An 18,073-nucleotide genomic window follows, 5' to 3' on the forward strand; every position below is an offset into this window, starting at 1 on the left:
GTAGTACCTAATTTTTGGAGAAAAGCGTGTGTCTTGCACAAGTCGTCTCAACCTGGAATACATCTTTGTAACATTTGAACCGTGATTCAAACGTAACTCCTGAAATGGCATCAAACTGGAAGAGGGTAATGGATTCAATGACTTACATGTGTTTTATTCACTGTGTGACACTGACATCGTTGGACTCACTGATAACTTGCTGATCAAAGTTTCAGCTGGGCTGCCTCAAATTGAGCTTGCTGCTGTTGTAGATTTGTGGTAAGTCTTCTGCTGAAATTGCCATGTCAATATAATATAGCACCTCATCACGAAGTTGTTGTGTTTGCTCGCCTACAACTACTGATGAGACCAGAAGCCAGGAGATACAGCAAAGATGGAACACAAAATAATTCTTCATTCAGTAAACCAAGCAACCATAAAGATCTCAAAACTCACCTGTACACCCCAAAGCACAACTATTTAAATGGTTTATCCAAAGAACATTCTGAACATTGCATGGAATGATGATCAATTAGTGAAAGTCAGTCTATTGGTTGACAGCTGACCAATAAGCATGGGTTGCTTCAGCCTGCTGTAACAGATATAGACAATACACACACAGATGGGATTAATTTAGATTGATTGGAAATAGGTTTGAACCTGCATTCTAGAGGACTGGCATGAAACATAGGACCATAATGCTAGTCTACTAAAGTTATCATTTTAAATGTTTACAAAGCAAATGAGTTACTAATTTCATAATTGTATAGTACAGATGTAAGAATAATAGGGCTGTATTAGTGGAAGAGTTTAACTTCTCCAGTATTCACTATAATAATAATAGGGTTGTATTAGGGAGAAATTTTAATTTTCCCAATATTGACTGGACTACCCAGAGTGTTAAGGGCATGTATGGATTTGTGAAACACATCCAGAAAAGTTCTCTGCATCAGAATAAGGAGGATACTACTTAGGAGAATGCAATCACAAGCAAGAGAAAATCTGCAGATGCTGGAAATCCAAGCAACACACACAAAATGCTGGAGGAACTCAGCAGGCCAGGCAACATCTATGGAAAAAAGTAAACAGTCAACATCTTGGGTCAAGACCCTTCATCAGGACTGGAGAAAAAATTCTGAGGAGTCAGATTAAGAAGGAGGGAGGAGGGAAAGAAGGTGATAGGTGAAACCAGGAGAGAGGGGTGGATGAAGTAAAGAGCTGGGAAATTGACTGGTGAAAGAGATACAGGGCTGGAGAAGGGGGAATCTGATAGGAAGGCCATGGAAGAAAGAAAAGGGGAGGAGGACCAGAGGGAGGTGATGGGCCGGCAAGGAAATAAAGTGAGAGAGGAAAATGGGACTGGGAAATGGTGAAGGACAGGGGTGAAGGATATTACCAGAAGACTGAGAAATCAATGTTCATGCCATCAAGTTGGAGGCTACCCAGACAGAATATAAGCTCCTCCAACCTGAATGTGGCCTCATCGCAACAGTTGAGGAGGCCATGGATTGATATGTCAGAATGGTAATGGGCAGTGGAATTAAAATGGGTGGCCCTGGGAGATCCCACTTTTTCAGGTGGATGGAGTGTAGGTGTTCGGTGAAGCAGTCTCCCACCTCACTTGGAAGGACTGTTTGGGGCCCTGAACGGTAGTGGGGGAGGAGGTGTAGGGAAAAGTGTAGCACTTGCTTTGCTTGCAAGGATAAAGGCCAGGAGACAGATCATTGGGGAGGAACAAATGGGCATGGAAGTCGCATAGGGAGCAATCCCTGTGGAAAGCATAGAGTGGGGCAAGATGTGCTTGGTGGTGGGATCATGTTGGAGATGGCATAAGTTACTGAGAATTATGTGCTGGATGTGGAGGCTGGTGAGGTAGAGGAACACTATCCTTGGTGGGGTGGCGGGATAATGGGGTAAAAGCAGGCGTGTGAGAAATGGACGAGATGTGGTTGAGGGCAGCATTGATGATGGAGGAGGGGAAGACCCTTTATTTGAAGAAGGAGGACACCTCCTTAATTATGGAATGAAAAACCTCGGATGTGGTGGAGACAAAGGAATTGAGAGAAGGAGATGGCATTTTTACAAGTAACAGGTTGGGAAGAAGTACTGTATAGATCAGGTAGCTGTGAGAGTCATTGGGTTTATGATAGACATCAGTAGATAAGCTGTCTCCAGAGACAGAGACAGCGAAATCAAGAAAGAAGAATGAGGTGTTGGAAAGGGAACAGGTAAATTTGAGGGTAGGATGTAAGTTGGAGGCAAAGTTGATGAAGTCAATGGATGCATGAAGCAGCACCAATACAGTTGTTGATGTAGCCTAGGAAAAGGTGGGGAGTGATACCAGTGTAGGCTTGCAACATGCACTGTTCTATATAACTGACAAAAAGGCAGGCATAGCTGGGACTCATGTGAGTTTATTTAAAGGAAGTGGGAGGAGCTGAAAGAGAAATTATTGAGAGTGAGGACAAGTTCTGCCAGATGAGGAGAGTGGTGGTGAAGGGAAACTGGTGGGGTCTGATGTCCAGAAAGAAACGGAGGGCTTTGAGGCCTTCCTGGTGGGGGATGGAGGTGTATAGGGACTGGACATCCAGAGTGAAAATAAGATGATCAGGGCCAGGAAACTTGAAATCATTGAAAAGATCAAGAGCGTGTGAAGTGTCACCAATGTAGTTAGGAAGGGACTGAACTAGGGAGGATAAAACTGAGTTGAGGTATGCAGATGTAAGTTCAGTGGGCAGGAACAAGCAGAAACAATGTGTCTACATGGGCAGGCAGGTTTATGGATCTTGGGTACAAGGTAGAAATGGGAGGTGTGGAGTGAGGGATCTACGAGGTTGGAGATCCCCAGAGTTAATAAGGTCAGTGATGGTGTGGGAAACAATGGCGTGGTGCTCCTTGGTGGGGTCCTGTTCGAGGGGTAAGTAAGAAGAGGCGTCTGACAGTTGTTGCTGGGCCTCAGCAAGGTATAGGTCAGTCCACCAGACTACTACAGCACCCTTCTTATCTGCGGGTTGATGGTGAGGTTTGGATTAGTGAGGAGAGAGTGGAGAGCAGTGCAGTTGGAAAGAGTGAGGTTGGAATTGGAGAGAGGAGTGGCAAAGTCGACATAGTTGATGTCCTGTGGGCAGTTAGCAATGAAAAGATCCGAAGCAGGCAGAAGACCAGAGGGGAGTGTCCAGGAAGAGGAAGAGGAGGAGGGTCCAGTAAGAAGAGGAGGAGAATGCATCTCTTTGGAACAAGGCAAGACAAATAACTCTAATAACATTCAGAGAACACTTTCCTCAATGACCATAATTCTGTTACTTTTAAGATGATGATAGAAAAGGGCAGAACAGCTCCATAGATTCTAGTTTCACAAACCAGAAAAGGTGTCATTTTGGGACAATTAGATAGTATCTACTAGAAGAAGATTGGGTGAGCTAAGTTAAGTGAGAAACTCTTAAGAGGCTGATATTGTGTCCACAAAGTTTCTGTTAGATTAAAGGGTAATGCAGATGAGTTTAGGGAACCTTGGCTGATAAGAGAAATTCAGGCTCTGGTCAAAAAAAAGAAGGAAGCATACAATGAGTTTAGCAAGTCAGAGATGAGTGATTCCCTTGATGACTATAAAAATATTAAGAACATTCTCAGCATAGCAGAAACAGGGTAGGAGGTGGATCTGCCAGGTAAAGTTAAGGTAAATCCCAAGAGATTCTATAAGCTATATCAAGAGTAAGAGTGTGGCTGGGAAGAGAGTAAGTCCCTTGGCAATCAGCAGGACTGCCTATGTATTGAGCCATAGGAGATTGGTGGGATTTTCAATGAAAATTTCTCCTTAGTGTTTGTAAAGAAGAAAATTATGAGATAAGGGAAAGAAGTGGAGATGTTTTGAAAGGAGGTACTTGCACTAAAATAGATAAATCTGCAGGGTCTGAGCAAGTGCATCCTGGGACTTTGTGAGACGCTAGATGAAAAACTGTAAAGTCCTTTGTAAAGATATTTACTTCATTGTTAGCCACTGATGAAGTTGCATTGTTTAAGAAGGGTAGCAAGGGAAAGCCAAAAATCTACAGTCTGACATCAGTGGTTGAGAAGTTACTGGAGGGAATACTGAAGGACAGGATCTACCAACATTTGGCAAGACAGAGTCTGATTAGCGTGGCTTTTTGTGTGCGACCCTGTGCTTGACTAATCTGTTAAGTGTTTTTAAAAAGGTAACCAAAAGAGGCCAAGGCAGTGGATGCTATCAATCTATAATCTCTCACAAGGTTCAGCATGACAGTCTAGTCTTAGAGATTTTGTCCATGGAACCGAGTAAAATCTAGTTAAGTGAATTCAAAATTGGTTTGGAGGTAGGATGCAGAGGGTGATGGTCAGATTTTGTTTCTCAGAATGCTGGCCGGTGATTAGTGATCTGCTCCAGGAGTTGGAGTTTAGACCCTTGCTATCTATCCTTTAAATAAATGATTTGGATGTGAATGCATAAGGATTGATCAATACGGTTGTGGATGGCATGAAATTAGGAGGTGTTGTTGATATTGAAGAAGATTATCATAGATTACTGGGAAATCTTGGTCAGTTAATGAAGTGGGGTGAGGAATGGAAAATGGATTTTGATACAGGTGTATGTGAGTCAAACCAGCGCAGGGTTTATACCTTGAGTAACAGGATACAAGGGGGTATAATGAAACAGAAGAAGGACAAGTACATAGTTTGTTCAAAAATGCATCCTAGTGGACAGAGTAGTTAAAAAGGTATTTTTGCTGACTGGCCTTTGTCAGTCAGAGCACTGAGTACTGGAGCTGGGACATTATGTTGGAGTTGTATAAGTAATCCTTGAGTGACACTTGGGAGTACCATATAGAGTTTTAGTCACCCTGTTATGGGAAACGTGGTTAAACTGGAAGGAGTGCCCGAAAGATTTACGAAGATGCTACCAGGATGTTGCCTCCCTTCTTTCCTATTCTATAAGTACCCTTTCTTCTTCTCATAATAAAGCTACACTCTCTGAGAAGCAGCCAGATTGTGCAGAAGCCTTGGAATCAAGACAAAGTCCCTTTCTGTCACAACCACAGGCTCTGTTGCAGAGTCCACATGTACCTGCAGGTGGACTGCACAAGATTTGACAATTGTGCTCATGAATATGTACATTCCAATTAATTCTGTTTCATTATGGTGGTATATAACTCGTCTCTTTTTGTTCTAGTCTTGTTGACCCTTGACCAAAAGCACAGCAATGTTAGCACTCCTTGCTTACCCTCATAATGAGGGTAATGAGGATTACCATTTCAACTGACGCTGTGAAAGAGCGGTATTCATTTAGTACATAGTTATTGTTTCCAGCCACAGTGTTGGCATTTACCTTTCAGTTGGAGAGTTATAGTTAACGGCCCTGTTGGCCAAGGATTTATTGATTTTGTTTAAATTCCACAACAGTTCTCATTAAAGTTAGTGAACTGTCAACCTGCTTCAGTGTCTCTCTCACTCTGCACTTGGGCCATATCCAAATGTTTCGGACTTTCTCTGCCTGTTACGCTGTCTTGTAGACTGCAACGGCATTTATATAAGTGATGGTTAATTCAAAGTTCAACATTTTGAAGTAAATGTATTATCAAAGTACATATATTTGTTTTCTTGTGGCATTCACAATAAGTACAAAGAAACACAATAGAATCAATAGAAGTCCGTACACAAAATGGACAAACAACCAATGTGCAAAAGACAACAAACTGTGCAAATACAAAAACAACAAAGAACAATAACAATAATAAATAAATAAGCAGTTAGTATTGAGAACGTGAGATAAAGAACCCTTGAAAGTGAGTCGTAGGCTGTGTTCAGTTCAGTGTTGGGGTGAGGGAAGTTGAGTGAAGTTATCCATTCTTGTTCAAGAGCCTGATTGTTGAGGGGTAATAACTGTTCCTAAACCTGCTGGTGTGGGACCTAATGATGTTTTCCTGCAACAGTGCTCCATGTAGATGTGCTCAACAGGCCATATGCATTTCTTTTTATAAGCTTTTCTGTTCATACCAGGCCATGATTCAACTAGTCCATATACTCTCCACTGCACAACTATAGAAGTTTGTTAAAGTTTTAGACGTCATGCCAAATCTACACAAACTTCTAAGAAAATAGAGGTGCTGCCGTGCTTTCTTTGTAATGGCGCCTGTGTGCTTGGGCCCAAGACAGATCCTCTGAGATGATAACACTGATGAATTTATAGACAATAGACAATAGGTGCAGGAGTAGGCCATTCGGCCCTTCAAGCCAGCACCGCCATTCACTGTGATCATGGCTGATCATCCATAATCAGTATCCAGTTCCTGCCTTATCCCCACAACCTTTGATTCCACTATCTTTAAGAGCTCTATCCATCTCTTTCTTGAAAGCATCCAGAGACTTGGCCTCCACAGCCTTCTAGGGCAGGAGATTCCATACATCCACCACTCTCTGGGTGAAAAAGTTTTTCCTCATCTCCGTTCTAAATGGCCTACCCCTAATTCTTAAACTATGGCCTTTGATTCTGGACTCATCCATCAGCGGGAACATGCTTCCTGCCTCCAGCGTGTCCAATCCCTTAATAATCTTATATGTTTCAATAAGATCCCCTCTCAGCCTTCTAAATTCCAGAGTATACAAGCCTAGTCGCTCCAATCTTTCGACGTATGACAGTCCTGCCATCCCGGGAATTAACCTTGTGAACCTACGCTGCACTCCCTCAATAGCAAGAATGTCCTTCCTCAAATTTGGAGACCAAAACTGCACACAGTACTCCAGGTGTGGTCTCATCAGGGCCCTGTACAGCTGCAGAAGGACCTCTTTGTTCTTATACTCAATTCCCCTTGTTATGAGGGCCAGAATACCATTAGCTTTCTTCACTGCCTGCTGTACTTGCATGCTTGCTTTCAGTGACTGATGTACAAGAACACCTAGATCTCATTGTGCTTCCCCTTTTCCTAACTTGACTCCATTTAGATAATAATCTGCCTTCCTGTTCTTACCACCAAAGTGGATAACCTCACATTTATCCACATTAAACTGCATCTGCCATGCATCTGCCCACTCACCCAGCCTGTCCAAGTCAATCTGCATTCTCATAACATCCTCCTCACATTTCACACTGCCACCCAGCTTTGTGTCATCGGCAAATTTGCTAATGTTACTTTTAATTCCCTCATCTAAATCATTAATATATATTGTAAACAGCTGAGGTCCCAGCACTGAACCCTGCGGTATCCCACTGGTCACTGCCTGCCATTCCGAAAGGGACCCGTTAATCGCTACTCTTTGTTTTCTGGCAGCCAGCCAATTTTCAATCCACGTCAGTACCTTGCCCCCAATACCATGTGCCCTAATTTTGCTCACTAATCTCCTATGTGGGACTTTATCAAAGGCTTTCTGAAAGTCCAGGTACACTACATCCACTGGCTTTCCCTTGTCCATTTTCATAGTTACATCCTCAAAAAATTCCTGAAGATTAGTCATGCACAATTTCCCCTTCGTAAATCCATGCTGACTCGGACCGATCCTGTTACTGCTATCCAGATGTGTCGTAATTTCATCTTTTATAATTGACTCCAGCATCTTTCCCACCACCGACGTCAGGCTAACCGGTCTATAATTCCCTGTTTTCTCTCTTCCTCCTTTCTTGAAGAGAGGGACATTAGCCGCCCTCCAATCCACAGGAACTGATCCTGAATCTATAGAACATTGCAAAATGATTACCAATGCATCCACGATTTCTAAAGCCACCTCCTTAGGTACCCTGGGACGCAGACCATCAGGTCCCGGGGACTTATCAGCCTTCAGACCCAACAGTCTATCCAACGTCATTTCCTGCCTAATATAAATTTCCTTCAGTTCATCCATTACCCTAGGTCCTTTGGCCACTATTATATCTGGGAGATTGTTTGTGTCTTCCCTAGTGAAGACAGATCCAAAGTACTTGTTCAACTCGTCTGCCATTTCCTTGTTCCCCTTAATAAATTCACCCCTTTCTGTCTTCAAGGGCCCAATTTTGGTCTTAACTATTTTTTTCCTTTTCACATACCTAAAGAAGCTTTTACTATCCTCCTTTATATTCTTGGCTAGTTTACCTTCGTACCTCATTTTTTCTCTGCGTATTGCCTTTTTAGTTACCTTCTGTTGCTCTTTAAAAGTTTCCCAATCCCTTGGCTTCCCATTCGTCTTTGCTATGTTATACTTCTTCACTTTTATTTTTATACTGTCCATTACTTCCCTTGTCAGCCACGGCCTCCCCTTACTCCCCTTAGGATCTTTCTTCCTCTTTGGAACAAACTGATCCTGCACCTTCCGCATTATTCCCAGAAACACTTGCCATTGCTGTTCCACTGTCATCCCTGCTAGGGTATTGTTCCATTGAACTTTGACCAGCTCCTCCCTCATAGCACCATAGTTCCCTTTGTTCAACTGTAATACTGGCACTTCCGAGTTTCCCTTCTCCCTCTCAAATTGTAGATTAAAACTTATCATATTATGGTCACTACCTCCTAATGGCTCCTTTACCTCGAGGTCCCTGATCAAATCCGGCTCATTGCACAACACTAAATCTAGAATTGCGTTCTAGAATTTAAAGTCATTGACTCCCTTCATCTCTGATACCTTGATTAAAACTAGCTCATGGACCTCCAGGTTCTTCTTCCTACAGTCAAGAATCAGCTCCTTGGTCTTGCTGACATTTGAGTGAGATGTTGTCCTAGTACCACTCAGCCAGATTTTCAGTCTCATCCCTATATGCTAATTCGTCATCTTTAATTCAGCCTACGATAGTAGTGTCATTAGTAAATTTAACTATGGCATTGGAGCTGTGCTTAGCCTCACAGTCATATGCATAAAGCAAGCTGAGCAGAGGGCTAAGCATAGAGCCTTGTGGTGCACCTGTTGCATTAGCGACTGCACTTGTACCATAGTTATTCATATGCACTTCTATCAAAATGTTGAAACTATTTTGGCATCAATAGCACACAAACAACAGGTGCCAAGGAGCTCAATTTTGCAATCATTTGATTTTGTGTTTATCATAAAATAATTCAGGACACTTTATCCAACACATAAGCCAATCTAGTACTGCCTCTTCAGGGTCAGCTGGAGTGACATTCAAAATTCTTCTGTCAAAGTACTTTTTTCACACTGGGAATGACTAATGTCTTGTAATGAAACTATCTACGTATTCTGGATTTGCACATTTCCATTTCTTTTGGTATCATACACTAGATATAAATATCTACATCAGTAAATCTACATTCAATATGTAAGCTGCATGAACAAAGAAAGAATTAACACTTTCTTCACAAAGAATGATTCAGGCGCGACATGATTACTGCATTCCACAATGCAAAAATTACATAGTAGACCTACCATGGGAGCACAAGGACTCTCAAATCTACTTATTTAAAACTACAAATAAAATTCTTTCTTTATTTAATTACAAGTAAATCAATTTTCATCAATAATTTTAGAGCATATATTAGTAGTGCAATTATTCACTACTCCATTGTTTTTTCAACTTCCAGTGACATGGATGGGTTGGGAGAATTGATATCAGCTCCTCAACATAAAGCTGAATGTCACCCAGGAGTCTCAGATCCTCATGTTCAGTAATTTGCTGTCTGTTTCATTGTTTTAAAGAAGTTGCGTGACTGTACTGCAAGCCCACTCTGCTAAATATTATGTTGGAAAGGCAATAAAGAACACCCTGACATTTTTGCACAGTGCAGGGTAGCATTCAGAGATTTCTTCCTGCAACCAAAAGCCTTGATATGATTTTTGAACCTCGGCTTCAACTCAAAGTAATTTTGTAATGAGATCAGTTCTTTCTCCATCCTTCCTGTTAATTCCTCATTGTAAGTGTTCAGGAATGGATTATTTGTCCAATTTGGAACTAGAATCGAGAGAAGATCCTGAAATCTCTCTGACATGTCTTTATGCAGCTCACCCAGATGGGCACAGTATACTTGAAGATCATCATCTGATATTCTTTCTTTCTCTTCCAACTCAAGAGAGCCTTGGAAATTGGAAAAGGTCGCGATGGCCAACATTGCACTTAAATAAGCTTAACTTGGATGGAAATGTGAACACGGTTGATTTGACTTTTATAAAACTCATTTCCTTGCAATTGAAGATTGATTTCATTAAACTTTGTGAATAATTCTGACAAATAAGCAATCTCATGCCTAATATTCTTGAGCTGATTACTGAATGAAGCATTCAAATCTTCAAAGAATTTTATCACAGTTTCAAGAAATGCATAGAAGCATCTCAGGTAGTTTCCTTTTTAGAACCAGTTGACTCTGTGTGCAACAGCAAGTGTTCAAACTGGTCATCATTCTCAATGCAAAGCTCACAAATAGTCAAGAATTGAGAGCATGGGATTTAATTTTATTTACTGCAGTGATAACAGTATTTAATTATTTGTGCAGCCGATCACCTAGGTTTTTTGCAACAAGATGTTGTCTTGTGAATTACACAGTGAAAAGTAAATATGTTAGGTGCAGCTTTTTTCAAGAAAGTATAATCCCACGGTGGTGTTTGCATTGATAGTGCCCCATCTGTTGCACAAGTAAGAATGTTGGTGAGTGAAATGTCCTGCTCTTTGAAAAGTTGCTCAACAACCTGAAATATTCACTCCCCCTTTATATCTTCTTTAGTCCCCATGTAAATAACAACTCTTGAGCCATGCTTTCATCTTTTATGGAGTAAAGATTCATTGTCTGGTAAAGTTAGCTCATCAACTGCAGAGCAAATTCTGTTGTCATAAGTATTTTGCACAATATGTCTTTACACATTCTCAGGCATTTCATCTAATTGTCTTTGAACAGAGTTGTCACTGAGTGGAATTATTTTAATTGTCTGATCTGGTGAATTATACAAAACCACACTTAGAACCTCCTTTACTGCTGGCAGAAACAGTTCCTCTCCAATTGTATGGGACTTTCCAAATTTATCAATGAGCAATGAAATATTGTATCAATCATGCAAACCATCACTATTTTGTTGTGAAGTGCTGGCAAACATGATCTGAAGTGCTTTTATTTCCGAAAGTATTCACGAAGTGACTAAAAATAAGCCAAGTTCTTGTTTGCTTTATCACTGTCTATTCTCTTCAAATGTTCAAGGAGCCTTAATGGTTTCATTGCCTCATTTAAAAAAAACTTTTTCCATACAACGGATACACTGGCTGCTGTTGGCTAGTTGGTGCTGCTACAAATCCATTATTTCAGATACTCCAGACTATACTGTCTATACTTCTTTTACATTTGGTCTGTTTCTGCCATTTTCATTATGAATTAATGACCACTGTCAGTCATTTTTTGCTTAAGTCCAACCTCAACCACTGCGATCAATAAAGAGGGAAGTTACGATATCATCATAGCCTAGGCAAAACCTGACTCGCTGCTTAAAGATGCATAAAGTGGGGCAACGATACCTCAGTTGGGCTGTGTGTTGGAAAAATGCGGTCAAGACCATTTTCAAGGGAAGATTTTAAAACATTGCCCCACTGAACTCCATACCCTCATTCAGAGGAATTGAGTCACTGCGTGATTAACTATAGGAATTATGAATAAACTCTTCTTGGGCTTCCAGCGAAGATGGAAGTTCTTCACGGGACAAGCCAGAGGGTGGCAGTATATGGTTGCCTCTCTGACTAGTGGTGTGCCTCAGGGATCAGTGCAAGTATGTTGTTGTTTGTCCTCTATTCTAATGATTTGGATGATAATGTGGTGAACTGAATCAGCAAATTTGCAGATGACACCAGGAATGGAGGCCTAGTGGACAGTGAGAAAGGCTTTCAAAGCTTGCACTGGGATCTGGACCACCTGGAAAAATGGGCTGAAAAATGGCAGATGGAATTTAATACAAAAAAGTGTGAGGTGTTGCATTGGGAGCACAAACCAGGGAAAGATTCACACATTGAACGGTAGGGCACTGAGGAGTGTGGTAGAGCAAAGGGTTCTGGTACAACATATCCACAATTCCTTGAAAGTGGCAATGCAGGTAGATAGGGTCCTGAAAGAGCTTTTGGCACATTGGCTTTCATACTGCAATTTGTATTGATTACCCTCTTTATTTTAATCTTTATAAGCACTAACCTTAATTGGATATTGGAAGTCTACATTACATGACCACGGAACATATGCATTCAATGGCTGAAATATCACTGTATCCCTAAAGCCTTCTATAAGGCTTTGGAAGCAGCAGCTGTTAAAAAAAATAATTGGCTGGTTAGAGAGTATCTGCAGAAAGAGAGAAGAGAGAAAAACAGATTTTAAAATGCAGAAGAGACAAAGCAAATGGGAATACCTGTCAAAAGGGTGAGAGGCAGAGGAGATTAAAGAACTAAAGGGGATGAAAATGCAATGTAAAATGGTTAGCGCTGATGCAAGTAAAGAAAAATCAGGCTTGAGAAGGGAATAGTGTCCTGTGAGCCCCACCTCTGCCGTGCTGTCCTTTCTACTACTGCTCAGGATGTTTGTGCTGTAATCAATGTCACATCGACATAGGATCAATGTCTTCCTTTAGGTCTCATGCAGCTCTAAAGTATAAAACACAATGTTGGTAAGTCTAAGGAGCTAAAAGTGAATAACAGTTTACAAACAGCGTGGTATTACAAAACTTGCCTCCAAAATTTCCTAAGAGGGCTGATAGAATTTCTATCAGCCAACTTAGAGTGAGCGGAGGAAAAAAAATCTTCACTTATTGCCAGACTTATCCTGCAGTTCGGCAGCCTCAGATAAAACCAGTGTACTCAAATCATTCCAGGAAAATTCTGAAATGCATGCCATTACATTAAGTTCCAAAAACACTGAGGAAAGTGCTGTTCTGAGAAATTAGCATGTTTAAGTTACAGTCTACAATACTGTGCAAAAGTCTTAGCCATATGTATGTGTATGTGTGTGTGTGTGTATATATAAATATATATATATACACATACACACACATACATACACACACAGTCGGCCCTCATTATCCACGGGCTCCACATGCGCGGATTCAACCAACCGTGGATCGGGAAAACCTGGAAGTTCTCTGTCCAGCACTCGTCACTCGTTGTTTGAGCATTTTTTCTTGTCATTATTCCCTAAACAATAGAGTATAATATTGTATTAGGTATTATAAGTAATCTAGAGATGATTTAAAGTATACAGGAGGATGTGCGTAGGTTATATGCAAATACTACGCCATTTTATATAATGAACTTGAGCATCCATGTTTTCTGGTATCGGTGGGGGGCCCCGGAACCAATTCCTAGTGGATAAGGAGGGCCGACTGTACATACTGTAGCGAGGGTGCCTACTTCTGCACAGTACTGTAGCAATTTTACATATTGCACTCTACTGCTGCCACACACTAAAAAAGAAAGTTCATGACGTATGTGAGTGACGATACGTGAGCGAGGGTCCCCATGGTGGACTGAGAGTGGGAACGGGGCATGGAGAGGGGTATCATGGATGGGAAAAAGGGAAAGGAGAGGATAGGGAGGTGGAAGCACCAAAGAGACATTCTGTAATGATTAATAAACCAATTATTTGGAATCCATTGACCTTGCCTGGTGTCTCAGGGCTGGGCGTGTCTGCATTCACGCCACCCCTTGACCCTGGCTCTCCTTCTCTTCCACACCCCTCCCGCTGCACTCCACCCTTGCCGTTTCCCACATCCTTTGCTCCTGCCAGGTTCATAAATATGCTCTCTGCTCCACTTAGTACTGTGTATAGTACATAGTATAGTATTGTGCAGCAGTCTGAGGCACCTGAGTTATATATATGTGCCTAAGGCTTTCTCACAGTCTCGTGCCTCTCCCAATATGGTTTCTAGATACAAGCTAGTACACTTGACTTAAATAGACGAACTTGTGCAATCAATTTTTCTATGGATTAAGTCCTCTGCCAGTTTCAAACCAGCGGATAGGTGAAATCTTTCTTCCTATCTGAAAATCAGGATCACTTTGAAAATTATTATTTGTTCTTCGAGTATGGGCAATGCCATTAAGGCCAGCATTCATTTCCCATTTCTCTTTGCACTTAGAAGGCTGTGAAAGAGTTTAGTAGCTCCCTGGAGGCACAAAAGGCTGCAGATGTTAAAATCCAGAGCAAAGACACAAACTGTGGGAGGAATTTAGCAGATTGAGTAGCATCTATGGAGGAGATAAATTGTTGATGTTTGAGCCACTGCATTAGGTTTGAGAGTGAAATGCGGGGTGATACCAATAAGTGAGTGATGAACTAAGGTGGGGTGAAGAATGATAGTCCACAATGAGCAAAGCAGGGGAGAAGGGAGACAGTGGGTGATCGGTGGAAGATGGCAAAATAAAAAAGCAGATAGAGCTGGCTGGTGGGGAAAAAGAATTGTGGAAACAAAGGCTTCAGGGTGGTAAACAGGAAGACAATGGCTACAAGTACTGGAATCTGCTAAATAAAAAAGGTGATAATGGCAACCATTAAGAGGGAGATGGTCACAGCAACCATTAAGAGGGAGATGGTTAGATGGAACTAGATGAACGAGGGGATATGGTGAAATATTTTGGTGAACCAGGAGGTGAATGAAAAGGGGTAATGGGGAGGAGCTGAGGGGGATTATGGGAAAGTGGACAAAAATAGAAGGATAGGAGATGGGACAGAAAAGAGAGGGGAACACAGGATACAAGGGTTATCTGAAAATGGAAAATTCAGTGATTACACCAGTTTGTTGCAGATTACCTGGGAAAAAATTAAGAGTTGTCGCTCTAATTTGTATTGGGTCTCATCTTGATAGTGGAGAAGGCCAAGGACAGACTGGTCATTATGGGAATGGGAAGGGAAATAGAAGTGGCATGTAGCAGGAGTTGTTAATCCAAAGTTATTTATGTGTTCTAACTCATCAGTTCCTAAGAACCAATTCTACCAACAATATTACAGTTTCGATCACTTCAGGAGATTGCAGAAATTGTACAAAATCATTTACAATCAACTATTCTATATCTCTTTCACAGTTTATGGTTTAATATATGAAATAGTTACATATACAGATTGATAATTCTGTTGTAGATCTAAATCAATAATGGATGTAAATAGAAAAACTGATGGAAGATAAAGGATTACACATTTGATACATTTGAAAAAATTAGTGGAGACAAAAATATATAAAGGGAAATCATATTGCAATACTGAGAATTATTGAAAATCTTCCCAAATGATTTCTTAAATATGATTGAAGAAAACAGACATTTTAAGCTTTTAGACATACAGTCACATCTAAAACTTTCAGTCTTATGTTATGATCAACTTGCTGACAAAGTATCAATAACATATATTTCTCTTTTGCCTAAGTTTCTTGCCCCTATTCCCGACCTCGAGGCTGGCAACCAAACTGTACACCTGTTATTATGCATTACGATGCGATTAAAATATTTGGAGAATTTGGCAAGTTACAGACACGAAACTATGCTGGAAGTTATAATTGTGAGTAGGAGTATGGGTACTGGCTTACTCCTTTCCTTCAGTTGATTCTGTATACAGACCTACTGGTGGTCAGCAGCTGGGCTCTCAGGGTTGGAATCAAAAACACACATTTCTTGATATCTGGTCAGATGGCACGAGTGCCTAGACATTGTTATTTTGTCAGGGGAAAATACAGAAGAATGCCTGGCAAAGCTCATGTGCTGCCTGAAATTGGTGAAATGTGCTGCAGTATTTGTTCAGGTGCAATAATACAAATTTGCCATTGTCTGGCTGAAAGTGATAAAACAGAACATTTTTAAAAATGCGTCCCATGTGTTACTTTGAATAGTCTGTTTCAAATGTATTTCCAATATTAAGTAACACGCAGAGATAAAAGAAGTTTTCATTTGGTCTGACAAAGTATGTAAGTTATATTCTCAAGATGCACAATAATTACTTGTAACTATGCAGGGTAGAATGTGACATCTTTTAAGACTTAAAAATGCAGTGCTGTCAAAGTTGATTAACTGGGATTCAGTGTAAATGGTAATTTTATTTATTCCTTGATTGAGTGATTATAAATGGAAATTGGATTGAATTAAATCTTTATATAGACATTTTAAAGGTTTGAGTTGAGATTGCTATTTAGTACCTCATTGTTATTTGAATGACAACAATAATTTCCAATACAGCATCTCAAACACAACTAAGAATCTTAAGGCAATTAAGAAGTATGTTGCCATAACACAAATATGGACAAGATTTGAACCTGAGCCACAGAAAAATATGGAATAAGTAACAAAAAATCTTGGTTACAAAGCCATGTTTTAAGGAAAATATTAAATGTATTAAGTGGGGGGTGGAGATTAACAGAGGAGAGCTCATGAACTTAGCAGTTGAAACCATAGATGACAACAACGACCTGGTTTAAAGGTGCAGTGAAGATGCATTCATTGAAAGAGATTTTGCAGGGAAATGTCAGTGACTTTTCTTCTGTGACTGCTCTATCTTGCTAAATGTCAACAACTTTGGTATTTTTTGTATGAATGTGAAAATCACAAATTGTGCTCAGGTTTTTACAATTGTATTTCCTAATATGCTCCGATGCCAGACTCTCCTGTGTGGCAAAGCAGCACAGAGCGAAGGCAATTCCCCAGTTCCTCTGGTGACCTGGTGAAGGTCTGCCTCTCGTTGAGTTCAATGAAAGAAAATAACTGTGAGAGACTGAAGTATTAATTTAGGTAGATTGTTTAAAATTGCTCAATGCATTTGATTGCTTTTAATATTTTTTATGTTTTTTTAACTTTGCAAATGTTAATAACTATTAATAGTATTTTACTTGTACATTTGTGAATGAGAGAAGCATCATACTTTCTCACAGCATTGAAAAACAGGTATGATTGGCAATGTTTATCTTGATCTGTATAGTGGTTTGGGCATGCACTGTTCTTCTCCAATGCTCTTTTGACATGATCCTATTATACTGTGGAACACTTGTCAACAGACAGCATTTCACATAAAGAGTTCAAGTTCGATCTGTTCTGTAAATTTCCACCAGGGAGAATCCTGCTATTAAATCCAAACTTTATTCCAAGATAAGCTATGACAGCAGACAGTTCATTCTGACTGCAAAATCTGGATCAGTGTGTTTTACAATGAAGAAGCCAGTCTACATTAAAACATTCCATACTGCGCAGTATGAATAAGATTTTTAATACGTGACACCAGATGATTGGCAGAACATTTATCTACCATACACTGGCTGCTTAGACAAAGAGTAGCTTTCATTCATATTGGACTTTGAGTGCCCTTTTAGCACAATGCAATACATTTTATAGCCAACTGGGTAATTTGATTGAGTGTATATGTTATCACTGAGTGTAATTGTTACCCGAAACTTTAATTAGTTATAGGGTACTTTGGGTACTTTCGCAAAATAGGATGGTTGCAACAAAGGGTCACAAAGCAAGCACCCACAGAAGACAATGTAATAACTAGCAAATCATCTGCATTTAAGAGACCAGATCAAGCATATGTCTTCTTTTCACAATATAGAAAGAGATTTTGATCATGCATCATACCATTTCCTCACTGAAAGCACAAAAAAAACAATTATTAACAGAACAAAAGTTGAGGTCTGGAATTGATTTTGCACAAGGTTTTAAAGTCATGGAATTCACTAACACAAACCATGATGTAGCAGAAGGTATTACAGTTTTTAATGTGGGTGTGGAAAAATACACTCAGTGGCCACTTTATTAATTACACCTGTACACCTGCTTGTTAACACAAATATCTAATCAGCCAATCATGTGACAGCAACTCAATGCAAAAAACATACAGGTAATGTCAAGCGGTTCAGTTATTGTTCAGACAAAACATCAGAATGGGGAAGAAATATATCCAAAGTCACTATGACCATGTTGGTACCAGATGCTTGGGTATGTCAGAAACTGCAGATCTTCTGGGATTTTCACGCACAGCAGTCCCTATGATTTACAGAGAATGATTCAAAAAACAAAACAAAAACAAAAACATCCAGTGAGTGACAGTTCTGTGGGTGAAAACACCTTGTTAATGAGCGAGATCAGAGAAGAATGACCAGACAGTTCAAGCTGACAGAAAAACAAATGTAACTCAAAAAACCATGCATTACAACAGTGATGTGTAGAACAGCATCT

The 18,073-nt window shown here is 40.3% G+C and overlaps 1 protein-coding gene across 1 annotated transcript in view; it reads right to left on the reverse strand.

The window, feature by feature from the left end:
* Positions 1-18,073, reverse strand: part of cfap299 (cilia and flagella associated protein 299) — a 669,728-nt gene that overhangs the window by 338,286 nt on the left and 313,369 nt on the right. The gene's annotated exons all lie outside the window — the stretch shown is intronic.

The sequence above is a fragment of the Mobula birostris genome, chromosome 3, assembly GCF_030028105.1.
Source record: "Mobula birostris isolate sMobBir1 chromosome 3, sMobBir1.hap1, whole genome shotgun sequence".
NCBI classification, from domain to species: domain Eukaryota; kingdom Metazoa; phylum Chordata; class Chondrichthyes; order Myliobatiformes; family Myliobatidae; genus Mobula; species Mobula birostris.